This window comes from Centropristis striata, chromosome 15, assembly GCF_030273125.1.
Source record: "Centropristis striata isolate RG_2023a ecotype Rhode Island chromosome 15, C.striata_1.0, whole genome shotgun sequence".
Lineage (NCBI taxonomy): Eukaryota > Metazoa > Chordata > Actinopteri > Perciformes > Serranidae > Centropristis > Centropristis striata.
This window is the reverse complement of record NC_081531.1, coordinates 23,958,381-23,979,814: the sequence shown is the minus strand read 5'-3', so window position 1 is coordinate 23,979,814 and position 21,434 is coordinate 23,958,381. Positions and strand designations below refer to the sequence as shown.

Below are 21,434 nucleotides of genomic sequence, written 5' to 3'. Positions count from 1 at the left end.
TACATACATCCAAACATATATACATACATACCTACGTGTTTTTTCATCTGCATTTTCCCCGGTCAAATTTGTCAAACGTAAGTGTTGTTCTGTCTTTTAATAGATTAATCTCTCTCAGAAAGAGTTATGCTGAGGTTATGTTGTTGATGTTTACGCAAGTACAGGTTGTAATCGGTGTGTTGTTAACTTAGGTAACGTTAGCAAGTAGGTAGGTTTACTAGTTAGAAATATAACAGGCATGTCTGTTAACAACAGCTCATTTTACTAATACTACTTTGCACATCTTTAAGAGTTGTCGGTCGAGATTTCAATTGTCTTTGCCGCCATTATCCAACGTTCGTTCGTTCGTTCGTTCGTTCAATACTACACCACATACCAATATATTATATGTCTGTTTGAATGCCTTCATATAAAACGTGTTTAATCGTTGTGGCATATTTGTTATTAAAAGGTGTAACAGATATGTAATATATCTGTCTGTATGGCCCACTTAACATGAGTAACAGTTGCTATAACAGTGATATTACATTTTGAATTATTACTGTATAATAACCATTGTGTTTGGTTGTGCACAGGAAATATGAAGAGGTCAGTTAACTTCTTTCCGGGAAGGATGAGGGTGTCCTTTAGGAAGGGTCCATCGGGCCACCTGCGACAGGACCCCTCAGAGGAGGCCATGAAAATAAAAAGAAACCCTTTGCTTCAGGACAGGTCCCCGCCCCAGAGTCATGACACAGTAAAGACAAACGCGCTTACTGAGGTCTTTCAGAGGGGCGGGGATGTGTCTGAGGTGACAGGGGAGTTTGTGTTACAGTTTGGGAAGTATAAAGAGAAGCGATACAGATGGTTAATGGAAAATGATGTAGGTTACATCATCTTCCTGTTAAGGAAGGTAGATGAGGAGGAGAAAGACGGTGTGTCCCTTCAACCCCCAGGGACACAGCAAGGATAGCCTGCTGTCATTTCTGGACTACGCCAGGAGTTTCCAGGAAGTTGTGGACCTGAGGGACTACCTGTTCTCCCGGAAGCTTGCGACACCCGTGGCTTCAGAAGGCGACAGTGTTGTTGGCTTTGGAGCAAGGGCCAAGGACACCTAGAAGCAGATCTGGGAGAAAAGGGCTGATGGTTATGTGGATTTCATCCTCAGAGCCAAGTGCGTCCCAAACAGCAAGATGTTCAACCTGCAGCAGTACCTCAGGAAGCAGCAGACTGCTGAGTCCTGTGCATCAGCTGTCTCCGTGCCACCATCTAACACTATAGGTTCGTGGAAAAATATGCAAATGCTGATTTTATGTGAACATGTAATTTACCTGATGCATAATTAATGTTATTGTTTAATCTCTCAGTGATGGAGGAAGACGAGGAGCTGGAGAGGGGGATGCTGAATTTATCACCGTCCAAATTTGACGCTGAACTAAGTAGGTTGATTCTAGTTTAATAAATAGATAAACCTGTCCAAATAATTGTAATAACTTCTTAAAAATCTCACTGTACATGATAAAATTGTAATAAGTCACACGTGCTTTCAGGACCACCAGCAGCAGTACCCAGAGCCACAGCGGTGCCCCCACCAAAAGGTTTCCTCATCAGTGTGGACGGAGGATTCGGTTTTCACCAGAATTCACCTGCCATTACTTTTTTTGTCAACTAGTTTGTTGTTTTGGCCGTGTTCTGGTCTGTTCTGATGTGTGTGTTCATTTGCTCTCCCACTAACTTAAAGAAACATGTCGACAATGATGGTAAGTAGTTTGGTTTTTGCATGCTTTCTATTTTGCTGTCATTCAAGGATTTGGCATGTGAAAAAACATGGTGTCTAAGAACACCCAGCTATGGTATAGGCTAACAAGCCACATCTTTGAATGTCGAGTTGTATTTTTCGATAAGTATAAGACATAAGTATTGATTTCGCTTCTGTGCTTTACCTGTTTTTAGAATGAAAAAAATCACTGTGTATTTCCATATCAAAAAACACTCATTCACAATTTCATCAAAACATTCAGTCCTTGCTAGCAGTTGGCTCCAGAGAAAACAGGTAAAGACAGATTGTGAAGCATAAACAAACTTCAGTGTGAGGAAAATGACACGGATTGTCTTTACAGCACACAGGACGAAGCCAACAGCTACTGCTGTCTCTGGACCTGCAGAGCCTCCTGGCAATAGATTTTCTTCTGTGAAAGGTTGTTATATTTCAACTTCTTAATTTGAACCAATGGCAATTGTACAATGTTTCTTCATATTTTCTTTTTTTAATCTCCCAGACACAGCGAAGGCTCCTTTGCCAGTCCCTCCTCAGCTGCTTGCCATTGCACCACAGCTCGGGGTTGGAGATCAGGAGCCCAATGTGTTGGGACAAGGTATGAAACTGTCACACAAGCATTGCTGTTATACTTCCAGTATAACTCACATACATATCAGTTTAGTTTTGACAGATAAAAATCACATGTTCTATGTATTTTATAGCATTCGTGTGTCAAGTAATTTTATTTAAGGCTGTTTCTGTTGCAACAATTTTTTAAAGCGCACAGTAAACCAGTCTCCCGCCGTTGAGTCTGGACTCATAACTGCTCCATCTCCTCCTGAAGGTAAATGTTTGTTTATAAAATGCTCTGATAAGGAACATCTTAAGCAAATGCTAACACTTAACTTTGCTGTTTGTATCTCACCATCCTAGATTCCTCATCACAGATTATCACCCCTGTGGAGGTACATAGAAACATCATCCTTGATGAAGGTATGAATATCTGTCACACTGTGTAAACCATAGCAGTCATTGATATAGAGCACTCTTTCCCTTTCTCTTACACTGTAATGTGTTTGTGTTTCACAGCTCTTCCATGTCCAGCGCCTCACATCAGGCAGCCTGCGCCCTCTGTCCCAGCATACGATCAGGATGTTGCACAGTGGAACTGCTCCCACCAACAAAAAATATGGATGAAGACTGAAATGGAGGCATTGGGTCTGTGGCCAGGGTCTGTGGCCAGGGTCACGTCCAGTACGTCGCCCCATGAATATGCTGGCCCTATGGCGTTACCCACCTCAGCCTGAGCTCATTGACTCCATCACAGAGCTGCCATCGGTCAAGTTCTTTCAGCTTCATCCTTTTTTCATTTGGAAGCCAGAGCACACGATCATGGAGAGGATGAAAAACAACTACATCCTGCCCTGCCTTCATGGTTGTCCCACCCCTCAGGTAGCGTCTTCAGGCATTGGGAGGCCAAGAGTCATCATCGGCACTGGCGGTCAGTACTACATATTGGCCTCACGTCTCACGTGCAAGGCCTGTAAGAGGTACTGACATGCTGACAAGCCCCAGTGGTTGGAGAAGCTACCAAAGCGCTTCAGCAACATTGTCCCAGCCTTCCTGACGCACAAAAAGGCCATCTGCAAATCGGTGATGGACGAGCTGAGGCGCAGTGGCAAATCACCAGAGGACATGGCCAAGCAGTTGACAGAGGTGCTTCATCTGAAGTATGAGAGAGCTCATCTGGCCTACCTGCTAAGTGTCCAGAACATCAGGGATGCTGAGGCAGGGGTTTATGGCCAGAGCACCATCACTGGGCTGCTCAGACAGACGGACACTCCTGCTCCATTTGGCGGCTACTCAGATGCTGATGGCTGGTGTGGAGTGTCTGTGTCTTCACACTATCTTGTGAACTGCCTGTGCCATGAGTACAAGAGGCAGAAGGAGCTTCTCACCCTGTTGCTCCAGGGGACCTTTGGACGGGCACTCAGGTCGGATCACACCCGCAAGGTAGCTAGGAAGGTTGTGCTGTCATCCGGCACAATGTCTTCCTATGCTATTATGAATGAGAACTAGATGATCCTGAGCTGGGTGATGCTGCAGTCTGAGTGCGACCGCTCACTCCAGCCGATGTATGAGGGCCTGGCTCAGCGCTACACTGCAGCTGGAGTGGAGAAGGCAGGCTACCAGTGGGTGGACAGGTATAAAGAACAAGTACCACTTCCAAACTGTACTAGATTGGACATTATTATTATGAATTATAATTAATTTTGTACAAAGATATAGAATAGAATAGAATAGAATAGAATAGAATAGAATTACTTCATTGATCCCAGACTGAGAAAATATTTTGTCACAGCAGCAGTGGGTCCACAAAAAAACACCCTGTACATAACATAAATAGAAAGATATATATACAGTGCAGACTATACTATAAACAAAAATAATCTATACAACTGTACAAGAAATAAACAATTCCTATGAATGTGCAATAACAGAACCAAAATATACACATGAATGTGCAAAAATAGAACCACAGGTAATATAGATAGATAAATAGACTTTAAAGAACATAGAATCTGCAGATGTAAACATGCTATAAATGGAGTAAAAACAGTAGAGAGATCAGAGTTCTCTCTGTCAGGCAGAGGTGAGAGAGTTACTGTGTAACTACACTACTACCACAGTCTCCAGACTGCCCTATTGTCAGAAATGTTACAGCTCTAATGACTTTTCTTTATAATGTTTAGGGACTGCTGTGCTGCCTTCAAGGTCCTGGTTCCTGGGGCTCAGGACCACCTTCTGTGGGACTGCTGGAGGACCACAGAGGCCATCATTACACAGGCCACTTCGGGAAACCTGGAAAACACCTGTGCATCAAGGAGCAAGTTTAATAAGGACATAACTGTCAAATTAGACTTGTTTCATTGCATGCGGCGCTTTACCAGGGAGTGCGTCTCAGAACACCATCCTCTGTTTAGTTCTTTTTGCCAGTTCCTCTCTGCAGCATTCGTCATTGTGGACCAGAGCGACCTCCAGAAGCTCAAGGACGCGTACACCTTCTGTGGGATCTCTCCTGCTAATCCCACCAAGCAGCACATAAGAGAACACTGCAGGACAAAGGTGCCACAGAGCAGGGACCTGCTGCAGAGAGTTGAAGATGTCCTACATCACTTCTATCTGGCAAAGGACACGAGTGACGTACCCCTCTTTAAGGCGTCCACCTTGCAGCTCAACTACACCAAGGGCGAGGGTGCTGCTGTACCTGTCTGGATCCCTGTGAGAGGCACCTCTCAGCAGTAGGGCTTCCATTTTCACCAAGCCCAGTGGGTGACAGGCAACCGGGTGTCCTGCGCGCTTTTCCAGGCCCAGGCCATGACTGGAGTGGTCCGCTGGAACTTCAAAAGACTGGTGGACTTGAAGCAGCCTGATGTGGAGCTGCCAGCTGTGTTTGACCCCTTGTTGATCTTTGAGTTGAACAAATGCTCCTTGAAGGTCACAGGAAAGGCCAAATACCCAGCTCTGCAGACTTCACACAGGGACACAGGGGAGAGATTTGGCTTAGAGTATGCGGAGCCAGGCTGCCGTCCTGTTCTCTTCAACTGGGACAGGGACAAGGACAAGGAGACACAGGCGCAGTCCTCTTCCCAGGACGAAGTGTGCCACTCCCCTGCTGCTGTCATGGACACAGAAGCTCAGGTAATACAGTTTAATCACTTATTGTCGATTACTGACTGACCAACAGATTGAGTGACTAAATCACTACATTTGATGCTATGTTTCAGGAGACCAGTGGACCTGTCCAGGGGGATCCAGTGCCGGTCCTGTCTTTCCAGCAGCGCGCAGTGAAAGCAGAGATGCAGTCTTTGATGGACACAGGTCATTCAAATTACCCACCTACCATCCCTCATACAGACCTAACAGTTAAACAGAGGCATGGACACTTAGGGTGCAAATAATATCATGATGGTTATATTAATATATTGTCAGTAAACAATAATAAGTGTTAGTAATAGTAATAGTGAATGTAGAATGTAAAACCTATAAGAAAAACATCTGTACAGATGAACTTTAAATGTTTTATTTCCTTTTATTTAACTTGTCACATATGTCACACAGAATTTTTGTTGCAACTGCAAAAGTAAAACTTACTTTTAGTGATCACTGTGTTCGACAGAACTGTGCCAAACATATTACTGCAGTATAATAATATGAGTCTTCTGAAATGTGTCAAAAAACAACATAATAAGCATATGCTTGATTTTTTACATTTTTCTTTCAGGCCTTCCAGGGGTAGCACCACTGCCTGTATCCTCCTCACCTCGGGCCACCCGCACTGGACCCATCAAGACAGGAGGCCTTGTTCAAGTCCTGGACCATAGCAGGTGGACAGCACCAATGAGAGCTGCCATTGATGGACTTTTGATCAAGCATCATGGAGCTAAAGGTCTGTTGAAGCGGGTCGATGCAGATTATGCTGCCATGGTGCAGAGGGCTTGCACTGACCCTAACAGCCTCCTTCATCCCACCACCTGCCAGCATATCTCCAGATATGTGAAGCATCTAGCCAAACTTAAAAACACCAGCTCCTCCCTCAATACAAGCCCAGAAAAGGTTGTGGAGACACAGCAGCTTTGGCAGAGTTTAACCACAGGCAGCCAAACATTAAGTGTGCCTGTCACAACCTTGCCTCCTGCAACAGTCAACCCTCCTCACGTTGCTCCCTCCCAGGAGGTGTCACTGAGCCGTGCATCATTGGAGAAGATTGTGACAGACATCCTGGAAAAGCAACAACAACAACATCAACATCAACAACAACAACAACAACAACAACAACAACCACAACAGCAGCAGCAGCAGCAGCAGCAGCAGCAGCGGAAGATGACCAGGAAGTGTTTAGCCTGCGGTCAGCCAAAGTCCCGTTATCTTGGTCATGGTTCTTCAGTTCATTTTTTTTTTCAAACACCGACAGTCAAATACTTTTACTGCTCCACAAAGGTCTTCAAGACCTATGCACATGAAGGCCTTACAAACCAAAGGATGTCCTTTGAGGATTTTGCTGCCTCTCCATTTTTTGAGCGGGAGCTGGAGGCTGCCAGAAAGAGGGGTGCAGAGTGGAGACGGGTGGCAGAGGAGAGGGCCAAGAGGAAGGCTGATGTAAAGTTGCCAACTGGTCACCTTTGCAGGTCCTGCCACCAGCCACTCAGGCAGGGTCTCGGCAGCCCTCACATTCACACCTCCTTCCCCGATGTGCCAGGGAAGTACATATACTGTCCCTCGAGAGTGTACTCTTTATATAAGGAGGAGGGCATGGTGGAGGAGATGAGTTGGGGAGACTTCCAGCAGTCCCACTTCTTCGAGGCTGAAAGGGACAGATGGATAAAAGAAAAGAGGAAGTGAGATAGTGTGGAGGAAGAGACTATTTACTGTATATATGTATATATTCTGTATATCTGTTCAGCTTGTTGGTTTTGATTGTGTTTGTTTGATTGTTAAGAATTCTGTTGTTTCTTTTCTTTTATTTCCATATTATACTCTGTACATAAATGTGATTCACTATTTCAATCTATTCTTGTATTGTGAGCAGTTCAGGAAGTAACCAGTTCCAAAAAGGGTTTTATCAGTGAACAGTCCCAAAACATATGCCAGTGACTGATGTCTTGAGAACCACACTGTCTCCAACATTTGGAATTCCCTTTGGAATTCTTGTTAAATTTGCTTTTGTAGACCTCAATAAATGTTTTCAGTATTGTGATGAAGACCATCAGCTCCTACACACCGAAGTGTGAAGAGGTGACTCAGGCTCGGGTTCTCCTCCTGGGCCCGGTCAATTCTGGAAAGTCCAGCTTCATCAGTTCAGTCCAGTCTGTGTTTAATGGAAGAGTCACCAACCGGGCTATGGTGGGCTCCTCTTCGACCAGCTTCACCAAGAAGGTACAAGTGAAGAACTAAAGTACTACAACAATTGACTTTTAATGAGCTGAAATTCAAAAACATTGGGTATTTGAGTTGCTCCGGTTCAGGAAGGTATCTAAAGAAAAACAGTAAACACTGCTGCTCTTTCCTCGTGCTTTGTCAGTTTGAGATTTTTTAATTTTTGCCCAACATCTATTAAGCATTTATAGATGTGCCTAAAGATATACTCCTTGAGATTCAAGTTTATTTCTAGAATATACAAATTGAATTCAAACTTTGAAAGACATCCTAAGACATGCTAATTAGCAAATGCTGTGCCAACATGCATCATTTTATCTCTTCATTTCTTTCTTTCAGTTTAGTCTAGACCAGCCAGTGAGGTCTGAGACTGTGGGTTATGTGAAGAGGTCATTGAAGTCTGTTTAATTCTTTATATTATGTACATGCTGATTGTGGAGATATCTATAAAAATCATTTTTTTCCTTTCATCAGTTGTTTTTTTAAATAAATATATTGTATCTAATTGTTTCTTGTGAAATCAATAATAATTACCATAATATTTTTAGTATTATAGATTGAACAACAACAGAAATTATATTAATGATAGTAATGATTATTACTATTATAATTATTATTGGTGTTGTTATGTTTAATTCAACCCTTGACCAGTAGCAGCATGTAAAAGGACCATTCTTTCAAGTAGCATGATTACCTGACGTTTAATAAACAGGTGGCATTATAACCACCCTAAAGATTTATTGTTTCACCATGATTTATTCAAATATCAGCGATCAAATATCTTAATAAATGTTAGAATGGATCGGATGTGATGTTTTTTAATTGTGCACACACTATGTCGCAAAACAAGTTCGAACCAAATATGAGTTTTTTAGCTCGGATGAGGGGGGACGCGAACCCAGTTCTGCGAAGGTGCCCTTCTTCGTTGGAAAAGTCCTCTACACCTATCCGCGGGTGGCCCCCGCGTGGAAGGCAGCTATGCTCACCACTATACCACCATCGCTGTGCAAAAGGTCTTTCCCTTCAAAATTGGCAACATCTTTGGGCATTGAGACTGGAAGTGGCTGTTTTAGTGAGGACAGGCTGCTCCAGCTTCACTGGAGATCGAGTCAGGTCTAAAGATGTTGGTGGAAGACAATGTGTTTTCTGATCTCAAGCATCCTGCGTCCGTACACCAGCTGCGCCCAAGTGCTGGCATCTTGTCCAGGAACATTTCAGATGGAGATTTGGGTGTGTCACGTTAGCTTGGGCTAATGTAGCCTGGAGCCCTTTGGTCTGCCAGCCGACTTTAAAATGAATGGAGCAAAAGAAGCAAGTTCATGCAGAATTGTCAACTGTTCAAAGAAATCGGAGTGAACAGTTTCCTCCAATCTGATCATGCTGCAGCAAGGACTGTATGAGGAGCTGCAACCTTTCCCAGGCTTGCTCTTCTTTCCACCAGTGCGTTTGTGCGCAAAAGTAAAATGTATGTAGTCATCTGCCCAAACCGAGACTGCTCACTCAAGTCACATCTCCATCTAAAAGGCTGCACATACAACCTTTCTTGCAATTGTAGCCGTACTCCCAAAGACCTTTTCAAAGATGATGTGTAAGAGAGCTACTTAGGATGAAAATTGAGTTAAATTTGATTGAAAATAAGAAGGACAATTATCTGCAAGCTACAAGAAGACGCAGCAACTTTTAATTAACAACGGGTCCACCTGTTGTCTCTCAGAGCAATGTTGTCCCATGTAGCACCTGTGATGTGTCTGAAAATGCAGAGAGAGTTGACTACAACTCATTTCCATTGTCAGCAGGATTCGAACCTGCGCGGGGAGACCCCATTGGATTTCTAGTCCATCGCCTTAACAACTCGGCCACGACAAATCAAATCATGGCTAAAAAGCCTCTTTGAAAAAATGTTTACAACTGTCTCAATGGCTGAGGAAAAACAGGGCATGTACATAGATGTACCAATGTTTTCACATCTCACACTCAGAGTACTCAAAGGTCTGTGGAAATCTAAGTCTGATAGGGCAGATTTCCAAGGTTTGAAAAAAATAAAACTTTGTCAAAGAGCTAAACCAAATACATCACCGGAAAGGTCTTGGCCTGGAGAGTAACATATATCAATTTCAAGGTTCTATAATATTCTTGCTTTGAGATATTGACCTTTCAACCTTAACCCTGGGGCATATTTAAATGATTATAACTAAGAGACAAAAAGGGTTACAGACAGGTGTTGATATGGACTATAATGTGAGCATAGTCACTAAGGGGTGGGAGTGGGGGGGCTTTAGGATATGCTGAAAAAATAAAAAAGCCCCCATTGAACAAGACAATATTTAAATTATGATGCCAAAAATGTGATTGACATCCCCTCAAATCCCTGGAAAGCCACTAATTAAGTATTTCCAACTTCCAATTTTAGGGGAAACCCTGTTTTTAAAAAAAAAAAAAACTCCCTAGACCTCTCTTCAGTACTTATGTCGACATCAGAAAAAACGTTTTGTAGTTCTTCCGTATTAGGGTTGTAAAAACCTATTTCTACCCAATATATCGAATATCACACACTGTCTAATAAATAATTATACTGTATGTACATTATCTATGCTAAAAAACATTTAACAATGTTTGCTCTCCTGATTTAGTTAAAATATCTTCATTAAACAGAGTCCGGGCCATTTACAGTAAAGCGCGATTCAATGAGGACCACATCCGGTAGGATCGCACAGCACATGAGGTAGATTACAAAATAAAACAGATTTCAAAATAAAACACAGCGGATCGTATTTTTCTGGCGAGATCTTCGCCACAAAGTGATTATGTACCTTCACTGAGTGAATATTTAGAAAATAAAACATATATTTCTCGCTAGAAATGTAATCAAAATCCATTTTTATGCAGAAACAAAGTCAAAATATTGTTTTTTTTCACTAAAAATGAGAGAAATATCCGCCAGTGGATTGCCGTAGCAACTGTTGTTGAGGATTGTGGGTAATGTAGGCCTTTCCGCTATCCAAAACAAACGAATAAAAGTTTATTTCTCAGAATCGAAGGAGAAAAAAATGATACTGAGAGCCACAACATGAAGCTATTTTATTGTTGAATTATCAGTGAGACTTTGATGTGTTTGTGTTGAGAAATGTTGACGATGTCATTAAAAGAAATCCTTAAAATAGTGAGAAAAATACTTCCGTGCACAGGGTCCTCGGTTCTCCAATCAGATTGTCGCTCGCAGCGTCATGTAGGGCCGTGGTCGGGATATTATTGGAGTGAATAGACGGCTGTAGCCTCTGCTCTAAGCGTTTCTCAGCGCCGCGAGCGTGTTTATATTGGAGTCAAGTGAGAACCCAGAGCGTTTCACACAGACGTGGAAGGGTACCCTTTGCGTCAGTATGATACGTGTGACAAATCGTCGGTATTTTACGCTTTGGGAATGAGAACGGGTTGCTCCAATAATATATATCTGCAAATTTTGTTAACAGGTCAGGTCACAGATATGGTGTGCTGAACAGGAAAGATAACTGTCTTCTGGTGACATGACGTGTCCACATATCCAAAATACTGAAAAATCAAGGGTTCAGGGAAAGTAGACTGCGTTCCGACCTCATGAACTGACCAGCCTAATGTTATGTAAGGGACGTGTGGATTGAATCCAGAGACTCTGTAACTGCACATTCCTTGACGTATTGTAATAAAATGAAGTAAAACTGAGAACTCGGACGTCTCCTACTCATCCTTTCCCCATCAAATGATCGGCGCAGAGAAATAGGTGAGGATTTTGTGTTGGAGTCAGATAATTTAATTTTAAAGCTTTCCTCAATGCATTTCTCAACAGCTTGCGATGCCAGAGTTTTGTAGTAGGAGTCCCTGATTTGGATTCAGAATTTGTTTAGAGTTTGGTTCAGGCACTTGCTGCCTTGACTTGATTCTTGATAGTGTCATGTCTCATAGGGACTCTTTAGCGCAGAGGTGCCAGTCTGACACAACGCTCTCACTACACCCTCTGGACAAGATGCTACCACCGGGCCTCTGGCATTCACTCAAAGTCTTGTGACTTTGGTTGCAGAAGATAAGATCAGATAAATTAAGACATGAAATGTTTCATTCTGTGTGTAATGGATCTATGTAATGTGTTATTTCCACATTTTGAATTGAATTACTGACATAAATAAACTTTCTTTCATATTCTGATTTATTGAGATGCACCTGTACGTACGTACATATACGTTTACATGACTGTAGGTTACACCTCCTAGGCACGAGGCAGTGCAGATAGTGAAAGTATCCTATAATAAGATAATAAGAACAAAACAACAAAAAACCCAACTGCCATTAAGTTCAGTTGCTTCCAGATGAAAAAGAGAAAGGACCATACATATGCATGTATGTATGTACAGGTTGATCTGAAGGTATCTCTGTGTGTTCAAACAATCTAAAGACATGATGTGTGAAATACATTCTGTTCTTTGTCTGACTCTATGCAGAATGGATGACAAGCCAGGCACTGGTGGGGTTTGGTGACCATGCAGATGACACCTACCGGGTCTACTATGAGACCAGGAAGGAGTAAGAATTCCAGACAACGGTGCGTTTGAGTGTGCGTGTCTCTGTGTGTGTGTCTGTGTGTGTGAGGGTGAGTGAGCTTATGCTGTGTTTTGCTGTTGTCTTGTAGCTACATGCAGTGGCTGCTGACACAGCAGTGCATCAAGCCGGGCTGCAGCCAACCAGTCCGCCACGTCCCAGGCTCAGCAGAGGCCACCGCCAAGTAAGACTCTCACTCCCTGTTCACACTCAGCTCTCAAGTTGTGTTCACAAATGTCAGTGCAGGCTTTCACGAGCCTTCTTCACCCACACAGCCGACTGATGTGCTGGTGCTGGAGAGCCCAAACCCCCAGCTCTGACCTCTGACAAACAGGTAGGAGCGACTTGTTGACACAGTTGTTTGTGTCAGTTGTTGACTGAGACATGTGTTTGTACTTTGCAGTTGCTGCCCAAAGGCTGGAGGCAGACACTGCCAGAGGAGCAGCAGGACTGGCTGGGTTGGGCCTTGTTCACCAGAGGCGCAGGTGGCCAGTCGGTCCTGACCTCCAAGCTGTGCCTGTGGTGGTGCCCCCCTGGACATCGGCTCCTCTATTCCTAGCACCCCGCCTCAGCCCACGCCTTTTTCCAGTGCCGGTTCTTTCTCTGGATTCCATTCAAGATGCGGACATACCGGCTTGTGTGCCCCTCTTATGGCCACAGGCTGAACGGCACTGGACTGTACAGGACCATCCAGAGGGTCTCTTTTGTCCGTTTGTCTGTCTGGTTGTCTCTTCCCTTCACAGGCTGGCCTGTCACAAGGCGGTGATTGGGTTGCTGAGGGAGCGCACACAGGGGAATAGCCCATCTCGCCTCCGAACCTTTCTGGTGGAGCAGCACACAAGAAAGTGGAGTGGATGGTATGCTCCATGGCCTATTTGTCTGGGCTCAAGAAGCTCAATGTGCCAGGGGCAGCTCCATGGCCGCAGGTGCACCCAGTACCAACACTGCATTGGTTTCTCTCCGTCTACGCAAGGCACTATCTCAACCGCCTGGAGGACTCCAACATAAACCACATTGAAAGTGTGCTTGCTTTCTCACAGGTTGGTTCCCCTCCCTGTCTCTCCAGAACAGAAATCGTCTGCTGGGGGTGGTCAACACATGCTCTAAAATCACCCACTCAAAACACACCTCTTCAAATCCGCCTACAACCACTGCCCAGCTGGTTGCAGTTTCCACTGTCCAGAAGGTCACCAGCTCCACTGCCCAGCGAGTCGCCAGTTCCACTGTCCAGAGGGTTTCAAGCCCCAGTTGTGAAGCCATGTTCTCTTCTTACAATGTTAGAAGAAATTAAGGAGACCCAGAAGGTTCATGGTAAGATGCTAAATGTCCTGCTGAAGAAGCAAGATGGATCAGTGATGGAGGTTCCTGATGGAGTGGTCTTCCCGCTGCAAACTCAAGCAAATGTTGAGGCTCTCGAGGAGAAACTGGGGGACCACAGTTTAATGTCTGCTGTTTTTTGGGGGGTGTTTTTTTTTTTTAATTTTCTTCTTTTTATTTATTTTTTTAACTTTATTTCGAAAATAATAATATGTGTTACATTACAGTAAATTACATAGAGGCTAAAACTTCAAATGTTTAGTTGACTTTTAAAAAAATAAATCTTTGAATCTTATTGTCTTAGAATTTAATGGACCTTTTTTCTCTCATCCCTAGGTTGCCATTGTTGCAGGGGGTACAAGTGTAGATGATGCAACAAGGCGAATGATGAAATACATTCTGTCAAACGAGCTGGCATTGAAGTACAACATGTTTGGCCATCATGGGAAAAAGAAGTTTAAGGACTTGCGTCTTTTCAATGTTGTGTATGGTAAGTAAGTAAGCCCTTGTGCCCTCCTCCTTACTATTAAATCACCATACATCAATATTTTTTCAGATTTTTTTCCCATAAATCTCTTAAACAACTTCAGACTTGTTGAAAACTACCAAACATTAAATCATTTTCAGAATTTTAACCCTTTATATGCCAGTTTATATCTTTGAAGTTTTCCATAATTTCTTCCAAAAAACAAAAAAAATGTATTATTTTCCATATAATAAATAGTAGAGACTTGGTGTTTTGGTGGAGATTAGAGTCTTGGATATGTCAAAGATTAGCCAAAAGATTGATTTGAATGCATATAGTATTAGTGCCAGATACTCCCTCTGGTGACCCTCGTGGCCATTGATGCCTCATTGACTTCCATTCAAACCACATTTATTAATCTCACTGGCACGAAGTTATAAAAACATGCATTCTGTAATGTCCGCATTTCAATTTGAAGAAAATTAGTGTTATTTGACATTTTCACTGTATTCCACCAAATTCCACCATTTTTCAATTTTGTAGGCCGATGCATGAAATTCTTCTATTTTGCCAGTTATATAATGGAGGTTTGTGACCACCAGGGGATGTTATGTGATGTAATGTGGTGTGTGTGAAATGTGTGTGATGGCATGTGATGTGGTGTGTAGGGATGGGTACCGAATTCGGTACTTTTATAGGTACCGACCGAATTCCGTCCGTACAATCGAGTACCGATTCATGTAAAATCAAACGATACCATGTTTCGGTACCTTAACGGCGTTAAGTTTAAACTGATCATTGATTTCAACCTGTTTTCATTTAACGTATTTGATTATCAAGCCTGCTGACGATCGCACTATTTTTTCTTTTCTTTTTTTTTCTATTTTTTTCTGTCTGCTCACCACGGCCACTAGCCACTAGCTGCTGCCCTCTTCTAACCCGGCGCAGAGGCGAACAGCCCGGCTCTAGGCCTGCTAGCCGCCAGCTGCTATCTCTCCAATGTCTCTACCCGGGCGTGGCCTTCGTCTGCCTCCAGATTGGACCTTCCTTACTCCGTTTGCTCTCTCCATTCTTCTGTAGACCAGTCATTAGCAGCTAGCAACTAGCTGCTGCATCTCTGGTCCTCTGCTAATACTCTGCTCTTCAACTCAGGAATATTACCTGCCAATTTACTCCAAACTGCCTCGCTGAAATTAAATTGCTCAGACTCCTGCGTCATCCTCGATATGTGCACAGAGCAGCCTGACTCAACTTTGTTTATTTCAACCATGCTATGACCACAATACTGTCTGACCGGTGATGCGCCGCACAGCTACGACGTCATCACAACAAATCACACGTGCACTTGCAACCTTTTTTTTTTTTTTCTCCTCCGTGCACTTGCAACCTGAGAGCGCTCCTCTGCATTCCTTGATAACATGCAACCTTCATGTTACAAAATGCACGTTCGCTCAATAATAAAGCACTGCTCATCCTGGATTATATATTGTTTTGATATATTTTTTAAAGTTTCTATTTTGAGAAATAAATATGTTGAATTCAAAAAATTTGATTTTATTATGAAACAAATTAACATTTATTACCACATAAACAAACGCAAAAGTACCCGGGTACCACAGCTACCGGGTATCGGTACCGTAATGGTTCAAATGTGAAAGGTACCCATCCCTAGTGGTGTGTGATGTGTGTGTGTCCAGCAGGTCCTGCACCATGTGACCTGGTGCTCTCTCTCAATGCATGAATTGATTAATTAATTTGTTTTGTTCTGGCAAACACTTCAAGAACATCTTCTGAATACAATGGGAACTGAACTTAAAAATAAAAAGATGGATTGATGTGAACAAGTTATCTCTGAACACAAGCAAAAAATGGATTGATGTGTCCAAGTTATCGCTGAACACAAGCAAAACAAAATGTATTGTTTTTGGAAATAATAATAAAACCAGAGGGGGTATCTGGCACTACATAAAAAATACTAATGCAATCATTTCAATTTTGTTGCTAATCTTTGACATATCCAAGACTCTAATCACCACCAAAACTCCAGATCCCTACTATTTATTTTATGGGGAAAAAAATAATCTTTTGTGTTGTTTTGGAAGAAATTTTGGAAAAAATCAAATAAACTGTATGGAGTTGTGCAAGACATTTATGGAAAAAAATCGGAAAAAAAATATTGATGTTTGGTTATTTAATAGCAGTTTTTGTGTGTGCGGCCTTTTTTGGCCACGAGGGTCACCAGAGGGTAGTAAATGCACCAATGGAGTATAAAAGACATGAAAGGGTTAATGACAATGGATTTCAAAAATATTACTAAAATGAAAAGTTCCTGCAAAAAGTCATGCCTCAAGCTGTAACACAAATCAAAACCAAAATGATCAACAAATGGGAAAAAAAGAAGAGAAAATTTTACAAAAATTACAGAGGAGGGCATAAGGGTTAGAGAAGTTAACATTCTGCCCCGATTAATATCTGTCAGTTAGAAAAGTAAATCAGAGGAAAAATGTCTCACAAGATGAAATTGCAAGGAATCTCTTTGTACTGGACTGCACTATTTTGAGAATTGCTCATCTAATTTCTTTAGTAAAAAAAACTAACGTTTAAATCAGTATATATGTATAAATTATTTCAAATCTGAAGCCTGCATTGTACCATTGAATCCTCAACTAATGTGCATCATTATCATGCATTTTAGTGCATTTTGGCATTTTAATGTGAAAACATGTTTATCATTTTATTTTATGATTATTTTTTACACACCTCACAAAGTTATTGTTATGATTATGAGGAAGTATTATGATAAAATGTTTTATTAGGTTCAGGTACTTCATAAATATTTTTTTGTGTTAAAAATCCATAACGATTATCCATCATATTCTTCATACTTTTGCCAATATGGCCCTGAAGTTGGCCATTGTTTAATTCTAAATGGTGTTTAAGAGAATATGTTTTTTAATGTTCATAGCAAATTTCTTTTACAAAAATATCTCGTTGACGGCACAGGTGAACCAGCAGGAAGCAGAGAGGGCACTGTCGAAATTGTTCACTGGGGCAAGAGACAGAGGAGGACGAAGGGCATCCAGACAGTCAGTGCCAAATTAAACAGTAGTAAGCAGTGGTGGAATAGGAGTTCAATTTGTTTACAGTACAGTTTCCCTGTTAAAATGTTAAAAACTAATAAAAAATATTTGTTTAAAGTAAAACTATTAAAACAAAGTAAAGAAGTTCAACTTTAATTTTTTTTAACATTGCATTGTATTTTCATTACATATTCAAATTCAAAGAACTTAATTTTTCCGTAAGGAACTTCACATGCGGAGGAGCAACAGGGTGTGTCCATACCCAACAACAAACAAACAAACAAACAAACACACACACACACACACACACTATATAAATCTGTTGTTCATTTTGTTGGAAAATATTTAACTGAAAATCAGAAAATGTTCATAAATAAAATGTTGAAATCAGAGAATGTGATTTCTTTTTAAAAATTAGAACTGGTTGGTTGATTAATAATTTATTTGATTAACCCTCTGGGCCCACTCAGGACATTCTCAGCCATATTTGTAATTTTTCACTTTTGTTTTGGCAATAATTTTGGCTGTGGCACTGCAAATGACATGATTTTTGGAAGAAGGATTTCTTTCTTGATACATTTTGAAATTCAAATTTAAATTTTTCTAATGGCTCTATAATACTGTGTACAAATTTAATAACCTTACGAGCCATTCAGTCTGAAAATGTCTAAGAACTTTCGAGATAAATATTTTTGTCTACTTTCAAACAAACACGCTACTAAACAAACACGCTACTAAAATGTAGATATACATTAAGGCAAGTACTTCAGTAGCTTAAACAGTAAAATATGAACAACAGGCACGTCAACAAACACGGAATATAAACAGAGATAATATGTAAAAATAGGGACCAATTTAACGATTTGAAACTAGACATTTCACTACAGATGTTGAATGAGGCCTATGATGCAGAAATTGAAGGGTTTCAGTAAGTTTTTACATGTATATTTTAAAATTGCAATATTGGGCCTAGATGGTAACAGACTTTCTTATTTGCACTCACACTGTCCGTCCAAATATACAGAACTAAGGGTTAATTTGCAGTGTGGATAGTTTACAAAGCACTATAACTCTTCGGAGCAGTCACAGGTGATACTGGGGACCAACAGCCTGAACATGGTCGCCCTCTCTATGGTGTGCTGACAGTAGTTTGTCTGAATAAGAAAATTACAAACATGCATTAAAATAAGACTATATAATCAGTTAAATATTAAATACAGTACACAGCAGCTGTGGATTCTTAGCAGGATGATAGTGGCTGTGCATTACATTAATGTAACGTGTGGAAGGGGAAGAGTCAGTGGGGTCTCTGGCCTTGTTGATGAGGTATGGCTCAACAGTGGTGACTGGGAAGACACTCAGGGTGATGGGGCAGGTGAGGCTGGGCTCTTCCTGAAGTCCACAATCATCTCCACTGTTTTTAGAGCATTGAGCTCCAAGTTGTCCTCAGATCCTGACGAGAGTAAACAAACCAGAGGCTAGGACAACAGGTCTGCCAGCCGACTTAAAAATGAATGGAGCAAAAGAAGCAAGTTCACGCAGAATTGCCAACTGTTCAATGACATCGGATCGACCAGTTAGAGTGGCAACGGCGACCGCAGCGCAGCCATTACGCGCCCAGTGGAAATCAGGCTTGAGGCCCTTCCCTTCAAGTGTGCGAAAGGGTGATTGCCTTTTATCCCCCTTGCTCACCTTGGTCAAGGCCTGAGCAACGCAACTGCTGGGAGGCAATACTCTCAACTGTCACAAGAGCAAGAGGGATAGCTTTTTCTTGTTGATACCAAGGTCTTTGCAATTTGTATAAACTCCCTGGTATTTCCTATTGCATATTCATGCATGTTTAGTTCACAACAGGAATAAGGCCACAATTGCCCTGCAACTGGGAGGGAGTGGGGCTGAACTTTCCTCTCAGGCTGTAGGCTGGACTTGGGCCCAAAACAATTCCCTCCGATGATGCACCCTAGGAAAACTGTGAGCCTCTCCAGCAGACTTGTGAGTGTCTCTTTGTGGAATCGGCTCCAGGAAAGGCTGCACTGAAGGAATCTGTTTTCCCACTTGGGACATGGCCAGCTTTTTCTGTCGTCTGTCTTCAGTATGCCAGTATGGGCTTGCAATGCCAGAGTTTTGTTGTGGGAGTCCTTGGTTTGGATTGAGAATTTGTTTGGAGTATGGTTCAGCCATCTGCTGCCTTGGCTTGATACTTGATAGTGTCATGTTCAGTAGGTCCCACTTATTGTTGGGTCACCCACCACACCAAAGGCTAAGATTGACATCGCCCTTCCTGCATAGCATGGTCAGGGACTCTTTAGCGCAGAGATGTCAGTCTGACACAACACCCTCACTACACCCTCTGTACGAGATGCTACCACCTGGCCTCTGGCATTCACTCATAGTCTTGTGACTTTGGTTGCGGCATGTGGCTAGGAATGCCGGGAATTGCCACTACTTGTACATAGCATATATAAGCCCTGAGTTGCTGGATACCAGTGTTCGCTCCTTGCCCCTGGCACTCGGCGTGTTGCGAATTTGGTTGGGAAATTTGGGTAACACTTTGAATTTCGGTGGTCACTTGTACAGGACACGCATCCCCCCTGCTCAAGAAAACAGGGAGATGGAAAAGTGGATATGCTTTGTAATAGCAGAAGTTATAGCAGCTGTTGTATTGGATTTTATTGCACAGGTGTATCTAATTAAGTAGCTGGTGACTGTATATACATACAGTAAACCTAGATACTATTGTTACAAATAGTTAGATAAATATTGGTGTTTTGAAATTAGTATTTTCTTCACTTTTCTAAATGCTACCAGACCAACACTGTTGGTCTGCTTGCCCTCAGAGACTCCTCTCAACAGCAGCAGGAAGTAGTGACCACAAGAACCACAAGACCAAGGAGGACCTTGGGAGAAGAGGACAAGCAGAGGCTGTCAAGGGAGATCTGCAGCACAATCCTGGCTCAGGACAGAACTTTCTCTCATCTATGAATCCTGAATTCAAAGGCTTTTGTGGTGCTCTGGCAGGTTCTGCAGAGATACAACCCCCAGGAGACATTTTCTGAGACTGTGGCTCTGTTGAACATTCTCATAACCACTCCCATGACCACGGCTGAAGCTGAGCTGTGTTTCTGTACCCTGAAGAGAATCAAGTCGTTCCTGCGCAATGCAATGGGCAAGTAATGTAGTGTAGAAATACTCTCGTTCTCAAGCCTGATTTCCACCGGGCACGTTACTGCAGCGTCACGTCAGCGTCGCGTACGCCGTTGCAAATAGGTAACACTCACCGGGCGCGCTGCGTAACGTTACAGCAGCGTCATGTCAGCGTCTCTACGCGAGCATTAGGTAGGACTTCTACTTCTCCGCGAGACGCTGCCAAATCGCGTGAATCTCAACAGAGCAGATCGCACCAGACAGGAAGTCCCACTCAGAATCAGCGTAAAACACTTCCGCCCCTTTCAAAATAAAACTCAATACGCAGTTCATGCAGCCTAAAACTACTTCACATCAACATTATGTTATGACAGAGGCACCAGATCAGCAATCAATCAATTAAAGGATCTCAGAGGATCGGCGACACGGACGACAACAGACTGATTGTTGAAGTGGAACATCATACAATCATTTATGACATAACACATTGTTTTTATTAAGATAGATGGTCAGATCAACAGATCTTCCTTGTCAGAGAAGCAAAGTAAGCTGTTGGTTGTTGTTGTTGTTTACTTTATACACACAGTTCATCACAATCTCGCGGTCTCCCGTATGTTCAGGATTATCGCGTGTTCTCCTTATCTCGCGTGTATATAGCTGGCTTACTATGCTGCCATTCCGCGGCCGTCACGCGTCTGGTGTGAATTGACGGCAGGCAGAAGACGGAGCAAAACCGCAGTGGAGCCGTTCCGCGGCTGTAACGCGCCCGGTGGAAAACCCCAGTAACGTTTACGGATACTTACGTGAGACAAACAAGTTAATTTAATTCTACTTTAGCTAGAAGTTGTTTATTTGGATGTCCCTTGATTTAACTTTATTATGAGCTGAGTGATATGTAATTAGGTTAGTATTCTTACCGTAGATGTTGGATCGATACTGGCTTATAATTATAATTATTATTTAGCCTATTAATAACTTCTACTCATAGGTATGATTATCCCAAACTTATTACATTTGAAAATCTGCAGGTTGTTTCTCAGTGTAGATGTGTCAGTGTGTATGATAATGTAAAATGATAATCCCCCACAATGCTACTGTAGACAGTATGCATTTAATGTTATGATGTGACACTGACATGACAGGCTGTCTGGGATTATTATCTGGAATATCAATTAAGAAAGAAAGG

The 21,434-nt window shown here is 42.2% G+C and overlaps 1 non-coding gene across 1 annotated transcript; it reads right to left on the bottom strand.

Moving 5' to 3' along the window:
• Nucleotides 1–9,459: 9,459 nt before the first annotated feature.
• trnas-aga (transfer RNA serine (anticodon AGA)) lies at nucleotides 9,460–9,541 on the bottom strand. The gene has a single exon. It is a non-coding gene; the product is annotated as a tRNA-Ser (tRNA).
• Nucleotides 9,542–21,434: the final 11,893 nt, after the last annotated feature.